The 9,229-nt window shown below is 38.1% G+C and overlaps 1 pseudogene; it reads right to left on the minus strand.

Annotated features, from left to right (window-relative positions):
* Window positions 1–608: 608 nt before the first annotated feature.
* Window positions 609–5,530, minus strand: LOC140851569 (cellulose synthase-like protein H1; annotated as a pseudogene).
* Between the last annotated feature and the right edge of the window lie 3,699 nt (window positions 5,531–9,229).

The raw sequence follows: 9,229 nt of genomic DNA on the forward strand, positions 1-9,229 counted from the left end.
GTGGGCTATCATGACTATAGTAGGCCATGTTGAATTTTTTAAGAATTTATCTCAATTGGCTATAATGGGCCATGTAGATGGTTATAGTAGATCATCTCGATTACAGCGAGCCGTGTAATAGGCCATCCATGGCTATAGTGGGCCGTCTCAGCTATAGTAGACCATATAGCTATGGTAGGCCATCCATGGCTATAGTGGGCTACGTTAACAGCTACAATAGATCATCTCAGTTATCCAATGGTAGAACCTCCACGTCGGAGGAAGCCTTGGGGAGCTTTTCATTTCGATTCCATGGTGGGATGGGATGGATCAATTCATCTAAAATCCAATCCCGACTCTCCTCCAAGGATTAAATTTTCTTTCCAATTATAATTTAGATTCTAATTTCGGTCACTGACCAAAAGCTTCAAAAGGTATAGCCAATTATAATTTTTATTCCAATCCATTTTGATTTTGATTTTAATTTTGATTGTAAACCAAATTCTCCTCCAGAGTATTTTATAATTCAGCATGTATTTCGCTGTTTAGTTCACTTGGGTGGCGCATTGCATGATTTTCTTTTTTTGGTATGAACATTGCATGATTAACCAACCATTTTCAAGCCTAACTGCAGCAAACTTGTGTCTAATATCATGTAACCAATATTTTCCCCCTTTTTTTGGGGTGGTGGTTTTGTGAGGCGGGGGTGTTTGGCGCGGAAGAAGAATATTTTCCCCCTTTTTCAATCAAAGTAAGGCTTAATATTTTGAAGTTGAACATTGAAACACAAGCCGCCCACTTCAAACTAATGCACCCATCCGAATCCACAAAACTGCATAAAGAGGGACGCCAAGACAGCAGCTTTCAAAATGACAGGCCAAGGGATCCCATAACTCCCTTTCCCATCCAGACCCCTCACGAATGGCCAGAAGCTGAACACCACCCAAACACTGCAAGCAAACTCTCCAAGCCCCGGGCTCGGCCCTCCATCCACTGGCCCGTGAAGCCGTAGCAGGCCGACAGCGAGCGCCACCATGTTCACGAGCAGGACTGCAGTACCAGAGACAAACACTGGCGAGTTATCGAAGGTAAACCTCCCAGGATCTTTGTCTGTATCATTGGCATCAGATTGTTGGTCCTTTCGGGTGACTTCGAATATTGTCTCAGAGAGGCCCAGGATCTTGAGGAGAACAGCAAGCAAACCAAACAACCATGCAGTCATCGCGAAGATCCTATGCATCCTCTGGTTGTTCCAACATGCCCGCGCTGAGAGCCCACATTGGAAGTATTCTATTAATGAGTGGATGTTGGAGATGAGGAAGAGAGCCAAGGGTATCACGAAGACAGCTTCTGAAGCCTGCATGAATAATTAAAACAATTTCAAGGGGATGCTTGATGATCCTCTGTGTCATGGACATGCAACTTGTCAGCAGCTTGCCTTCCAGCATGGTAAGGGCTTGCTCAATTTGCAATATCAAATTTAAAAAAGAAAGAAGATAAGGGCTTGCTCAATTAGTAAATTAACAAGGTAAGCTTGAGACTAGGATTGCTTTCTGGAAATGTGTGTGTAAATATACACACACACACATATGCTCATCAACTACATCTTGTTTGTCTCTCTATTCAACTGAAAACACCAACAAGATCAGAAAATAATACAATTGTAACTACAATGCACTGTAGTTGTTACATCTTCATCTAGCAGCTGAAATGCTTGCTTACTATGTTAAATGTATTTTAACAATGAGATCGAGATCTGACAATGAAGATTAATGGTTTAATGAATATAACCAATCTATTTGCGAATAGCCCAAGATAGACTTGAAACTACTTGAGGTAAGCTTAACGTTGGTTGTACTGTTTTGAGAGCAGGACCAGGTTTCATTAAGGTCAATTAGAGCAGTATTTTGCGTCATCCAATTTAATGCCACGAGTATTAATGAACGAAAAGCTTACCTTTGGCAATAAGGAGGTATTGGCAAGGAGACAGTAAGCAGGGAGCAGAGCATAGCAGATCTCTCCGATGGAGCGTAGAGGCCAAACAATTACAATCAAATAGACCAAGCACATCCGAAACTTGAGCTGCTTGGTGAAAGCGGCAATTATGGGGCTGCTCTTGATGAATTATATCTCAAGAAGGCCTGTGGACCACCTCTTGTATTGAGTCAAGCTCGCCGGACCTCCAGTCGGGGCACTTCCGAGGAAAGCCGGTGGATCTAATATCAGGTACACTGATTTCCAACCCATTGAATGGATTCTAAGCCCGGTGAGGACGTCTTCTGTCATCGAGCCATAGGCCCATCCAATCTGCAAAAGAAATGCCTTCAAATTAGTTTCTATGTGTTTCCGATTGCTACCGATGATTGAAATGGTGGTCATGGTGGTATTAGACTAGGTCATGCCCTTTCCTACCTAAAGCAAGTTGACTAATGGTTGTATTGTACCTAATACTTCATTATGTGTGCATTCCTGAGTTGACATAGTTTTGAAGAAAACCTTTACCCAGGTTAAGTTTAGTTCAATATAATCACTGACCTGGTTTCCCCAACATGTATTGAACTCGTAGGTACAGGAGGCAACTCTCTTAGCAACTTCTACTCTACTTGAAATATTGTTGTTGCATGAAGTTTCTCTAATTTTTCCTGAAGTTATTTGAGAAGCTGACTCTATTAATTCTCTGGAATCGCCGTATATCCTTTGAGGTTCTTTGTTAGATAACTCATCTGTCACAGAAGCAAGCATGTCATTTAGCACAAACAGAAAATTGGAATTTTCCTCCATATTGAAACAGAAAAAGGTGTTCTTCAATTAATTATGATGAGAATAAAATATGCCTTAAGATGGAAATGAAGAATGCTAAAAGTTAGATGGAACCATCAAATGCTCAATTGATTTAGTCATCAGTTTAGTAATGATCTACCATGTTTGCTAACTCCTGCAAGCCCAGGTGTAGAACCATATAATATTTTTCTCCGGTGAAAGCATCCCGTCCCTCCATAAAATGGACCTTGGATACCTCCAAATCCCACCCCAGTAATCTGAAACCAGATGAAGGTAATCATCAATTCATCATCTTCAAAGAAAGAAAGTTAATTGAAATCTAAGTGGCACCGTATAACAAAGAGTGGAAATGTAATGCCGACCCTATGCAAGACTACTAATTGATTTCCAAAGGGATCATCCTTGAGAGCTCCATAGAACTGCTGTGGTGCCTGAACAAATCCAGTTGACACCTCATTGTCAAACCCGAGTAGCAGGCACATGCCATGAAGAATGACTTCAGGGTTATTAGCAAACATGTCACAGTCCACATTGAGCATGAATGGAGCATTTGTCATCACTCCTGAGACCCTTGCCTGCACATAGGCTACAACTTAGTCCCTCTGGTTAAGAGTATGTTTTTCTTTTGCTAATTTTTTTCAGCTTTCACATAGGCTACAACTTAGTCCCTCTGGTTAAGAATATGTTTTTCTTTTGTTAATTTTTTTCAGCTTTCCTTTTGTCCTGTGTGTAACAAAAAAATAATCATGCAAAGTGCATCTTGACCTTAGAATCACAAATCCACCAATTTTATGGTAAAAATCTTAATGTTGAGAGAAATTGAAGCCTTTGTCATTCTACATAGATAATTGCACAAGTCCTCAAAACGTTTTGTTCATCCCATCACGATATTGGAATGCAAATAGGATGAGTACTAAACTGAATAGCCGTGCCCCTTTTTTTTTTTTTTTTTTTTTGCAAGTTAATTTTGATAGAAGTATTAAAATAACCAGCTTATTCCTCCTTGAAAAAATTAAATGGCTTATCCGTGTCCCTTTGTTTTTGGGATAAGCATAAAATGGGTGGACTCAGATTGGTTAAACTGGATCGCGGACCACAAAGACAGGATAAATATATTCTTGGATAGGACCAGGAAGTGATATGTGTTCTCCCGACTACTTTAAATCCTTTCGATCGGTTGCGTTATCATCTTATCACCATCATACAGTGATGGTATCGATGATCATAATCTTACTAAAGTTTCAAGTAGAAGCACATGAACTGTAGATTTATGTCAATTAATCTATGAATTACAATTGACGTAATTCAAATTATATTTTACTCTGAAATCTCTCCCCAGCAAGAAAGGGGTTGCGCATGTTACCAGAACGTTCATGGCTCCAGCTTTGTAATGATGTGGATGTTTTGGCCTCTTCTCTCTAGCCACATATACTAGATGGGGGATGCCATCTTCTAACCCCTGCTTGTTCTCCCATATAACCTTGCAAAATAAATAAAATGAACAAGTAAAAGGAATGAGACTCCTGGTATATATGAAAAAAAAAAAATCTAGATGTAGCTTCCTCACTTTATAGGAGATGAACAAAAAATGTGATCACAATTATAAGGTCAATGAAATTAGGCATATTACCTTAATTAGGCTTGGATGGTTTCCTCGTTCAATATTTGAGAAATCAGCGAGCTCATCATCCATGTAATGTGAAGCAGCATCATCAATTCTCTGACTTAACTCCTCATACTTGTTCTAGAGAGCAAGGCTTTAATTTAGAACGGCTTTTACCAATCTTATAATTCGTGGGTTAAGTGTTAGCTCAGATGGTAGGTCCAAAATTCGATTGGTATTGCTCCAAAAAAAAAAAAAAAAGAGTAAATTTAACTTATTAAGCTAGCATATACTGTTTACATATGAAATATTCTTCATGATATATATAATTATTTACCTTCATGTATCTCCAATCATCCATGAATTCTTGTGAGAGAGATTGTGAAGCCTGGGGCTCAGAAGAGAAGTGCACAAAAGGAGCTCTTACTCCAACGTTGTACTTCTTGCAGAAAGGAACCCATAGCTTGGCAAATTTTGAAGCTTCCAGGAGAGAATAGAAGGTGATGGGCGAGCCTGCATCGTCCGAAACATAGCATGCTAGCTTGTGAGCCGGGTATTCCACAGCCAGCAAAGAGAGCACGGTGTTCGCGGTGACGATCGGATGCTCCAGCTTGGGGTCCGCCGTGGTGACAAACATGTCCACAGCTGGGAGATCAATATCAGATCTATATGCAAATTAACAGGCAAAGATTTACAATGAGAACTGAGTAGCTGACTTAAATCATGGTCAAAACTTGAAGTAATTAAGAACTCATTACCTCTTCAGGAGGCGTTCAGGGTAGGTTTTGTACTTGACTGGGTTCCATTTCCCATTCATGTAGAGGACCCAGACGAAGGTGAACCAAGACTCACAAAGAAAGGCAATGAACCAAATGGGGCCATGGCTATGGAGTGAGGTGAGGCGATAGAGGAGGAGGGAGAATAGGAGGGTGAGGATGAGAAGACTTGAGGCTCTTTGGAAAGTGTTCTTGACAGGGAGTCTCTCTTGGAGAGGGAGTTTGTGGAGGGTGGCCATGACTGGAAGATAGAATAAACAATGATGCTTCTGTTTTGCTTCCTAATATATAGATGATCAGAAGGTGCCATTTCCTATCTAGATTCCTGTTCTCCTACAACCACATATTCAATTGTCAAATTGTAGATTTCACGGGCAATACCCGGAGAACGGCAAACATCAAAACCTTCGCTCTAATACTACATAGAACAGCAAGATACACATAATAAAGTGACCGTACCAACCTTAAATCTAAAATAAATATCAAACAAAAAAATAAAAATTTGTAGAGAATCGAAAAAAAATAAAAATAAAAATAAAAAAAATAAATACCAAAATCTTACAAAAGAATCTCACAAAGGAGTCTCAATATGTACAAATAATCTCTCCTCTCTCTTTCTTTCTATATCTTTTAACACAGTTCTTTACACGATTTCACATGGTTCTCTCTATAATTTTTTCATATATATACATATATATTAAAGAGACACTAAAAGTCACTTTAAATAGACCAATATGTGGATAAGAGTTTGACATCTACCACCGTTGTTCTTTACACGATTTCACATGATTCCCTCTATAGTTTTTCCACACATATATTAAAGATATATCCAAGGTCTATTTAAATAGACCACTACGTGGATAAGAATTTGACTTCTATCTTGACTCACAAATCAAAGATTCATTGAGACACAAATACTAATAATTTTTAATAAAAATAATTAAATAGAGTAATATAAAAAATAGAATCCTAAGTGGATTTAAATTTTGAACTTGATTATGAATCTCAACACTCTCTCTCATTGGAAAGTCCATATCAATAATGTTGAATTTAATGATATCATGAAGTACCATTATAGTCATCGTCATTATTGCCACATTAACAACGACATGTAATGATTTGTCAAATTAGCAATTATATAACGGAATTTTTTTATTAGCTGGCTCGTCCTCTTCGATATATATATCGAAGATGATAATGTCCTATAATACTTTCTTTCGGTATGAACCCTATGATCACAATACCAAAATATCTTTGAGCATCCAACTCATTCCAACGAATATCAAATTGCTATTGTAAGAAGTGAGAGCATCGGCTATTACTTGCATACAAGTAAAATTAAAAATCATGCAGGATAGCTGACAAGATGGTAAGATAGAAGAGTTTCTCCCGATCAATCAAACATAAAACTAAGATAACTTTAATGGAAATTTTAGTAAATTTTTGATTTTTCAATAAAATAAGTTTTTTTTTTGGACATGTTGCTGCAGATATTTTTAAAAAAGAAAAAGTACAAATAAAGTTTACATCAAACAATCAAATGGTTACTTGATCGACTCATCATTCTGGTAATGACCTACCATGTGTCCTGGGCCTTCCGTGCTCGGGTGGTGAACCATATGCAATCCATCTTCGATGAAAAAACCCAGTTCCTCCATAACGTGAACCTTAATTTCCATCAAATCCTGTCCCAGTTATCTGCAACAAAATGAAAGTAATCGACAGCTTAAAAAAAAAAAAAAAAAAAAAAAAAAAAAAAAAAAAAAAAAAGCGCCAAATCTAACTGGCATTATATAACTATGGCAATCTGATGCTTTCGACCTTTGTGACCACCAACTACTGATTCCCAAAGGGGTCAACCTCGATGGTGTTGCAGAATCATTGTAGTGCTTGAACAAATCCACTCAATGCTCATTGTCAAATCCGAGTAGCAGGCATGTCCCATGAAGAATGACATCAGCGTTATCAGAATTAACATGTCGCAATCCACGTTGACCCCTAAGATGAGAAGCATGAATGCGTCGTCTACATTCGTTATATGCACACTTCATGATCACACGTTCACAATCATTCTTGACAAATACAAAATTCTATAATTTGTAATGCAAAACTTATAAATTGTAGCACGAAGGATTATAACATCCTTAAATTCTTGACCTATTCCCTCTATGCAACTTTTTCAAGCATCCAACGTATTTCTTTGACTTGGTTCATCTTTAATTGTAGCTTTTGTTTCTTTGACAACTCGAATGAAATTACTTGAGCTAGTAAATGATGAAAAGTAAGATGAATAAACTATTTGACCATTTTTGCAATAACTTAATATATATTCAGCATTATGAATTGGATAGCTATCCTTACAATATAAAAAGATTATTCTTTCATTATATTACCAATCAATTTTGAACTATTACATATATCATAAGTACTATATTCATGCAGCAACTACATATAAATGCACAAAACAACTAATTAAAAATAAAAATAGATATATAACTTGCAATTAAATTCTACATTACCTCATATTGATTACCACTTTAGGAGATTCAGTCATGATACACAATGAGATACAATCATCTCAATTATTGTAGCTTTTAACTTCAAATATATTTACATATTCCTAACCGCTACTATTACCGGTAGGCCTACGACGGTGATTTTTTAGCTACAACAGTGGTTATATCAACTGCTACCATAACTAACCTACAACAGCTGTATTTTTTAGCTACGGTAGTGGTTATATCAACTGCTGTGATAATCCGGCCCAATTGGGCCCAAAAGCTCACAAAGCCCACCAGAAAAAAAAAAAAAAAAAACAGAGCAGGAGGAAGACTCCCGATCGGAGTCTTCCTCTTCCCCATTTTCGATCAAGAATCGGAGTCCTAGGGCCATTAAAAGACCCTAGGACGAGCTCTATAAGAACCCCCTCCTCTCCTCTAAGTGTAGATCCATCAGTCACCGACGATCGTCGGAGTTTTTCTCCGATTTTTCCGTTTGAAGCCGGTGCCTCGACCTGTGCTCGCCGCGATTTCACGCCGGTGGGGGTCATCGGAGGTTGTGGTAAGGTCTCCTCCTCTTCCCTCTCTTCTCTCCCTTCTTTCCGTGCCTGTGGGCACGATGGCCGGCGACAGGTGTCCGAGATTTTGTTGGAAAAGAAAACCCCTGTTCACGCCGCTTCTTTTCTCTGATTTTTCGGCACCGACGGTCACGCCGACCGCCGGCTCTGGCCTCTCCGAACCGGGAGAGTCGCCCTGTTGCCGCCGGCCACCACGGGCATGATATGGCCGTGATCGGCCGGTCAAGGCACGGGGACCTCTAGGTCCCCTGTTTCGGCCCAATGAAAGCCCGGGAAGAAGAAGAAGAAAAGAAAAGAAAAGAAAAAGGAAAAGAAAAGAAAAAGGAAAAGAAAGAAAAGAAAAAGGAAAAAGAAAAGAAAAGAAAAGAAAATACAAAATAGAAAAATAAAATTAAAAAAATAATAAGAAAAGAGAAAATTTCCTCTCTCTCCTCTTTCTCCCTCTTTCTCTCTCTATTTCTCTCTCTAAAAAGAAAAGAAAAAGAAAAAGAAAAAGAAAAATATATATATAATAATAATAAAATAAAAAAATACATGTGAGAGAAATTTTTTCATCTCTCTCTTAAGTCTTTCTCTCTCTAGAATTGACTTCTCTCTCTACCTTCTCTCTATATTTTCTCTCTCTAGATTCTCTCTCTATTTTCTCTCTCTAGACCTTTCTCTCTCATTATGGATTTTGTCTCTCTAGGATCATTCTCTTTCTGATTGCATCACAGACCCTAGGATAAACTTGAGATGAAAATATGATGATCTGAGACTGCTTCGAAATTCATGCGTAGATTAGATCCTGATCCGATCCTTCTTCGAAATTGATAACATCGATCATGGTTAATCTATATTAAGTCATCCTGATATAACCTCTGATGATCTCAATCATGATTGTCACTTTTGAAGGATACGAAGATTCTCTCTTCACTTTCTCTCTCTACTTTCTCTCTCATGACTGACTTTCTCTCTCTAAAAAAGTCTATGAATCCTATATCGAGTCATGCCTTCATCTTTTAGAAGCTCATA

This window comes from Elaeis guineensis, chromosome 9, assembly GCF_000442705.2.
Source record: "Elaeis guineensis isolate ETL-2024a chromosome 9, EG11, whole genome shotgun sequence".
NCBI lineage: Eukaryota > Viridiplantae > Streptophyta > Magnoliopsida > Arecales > Arecaceae > Elaeis > Elaeis guineensis.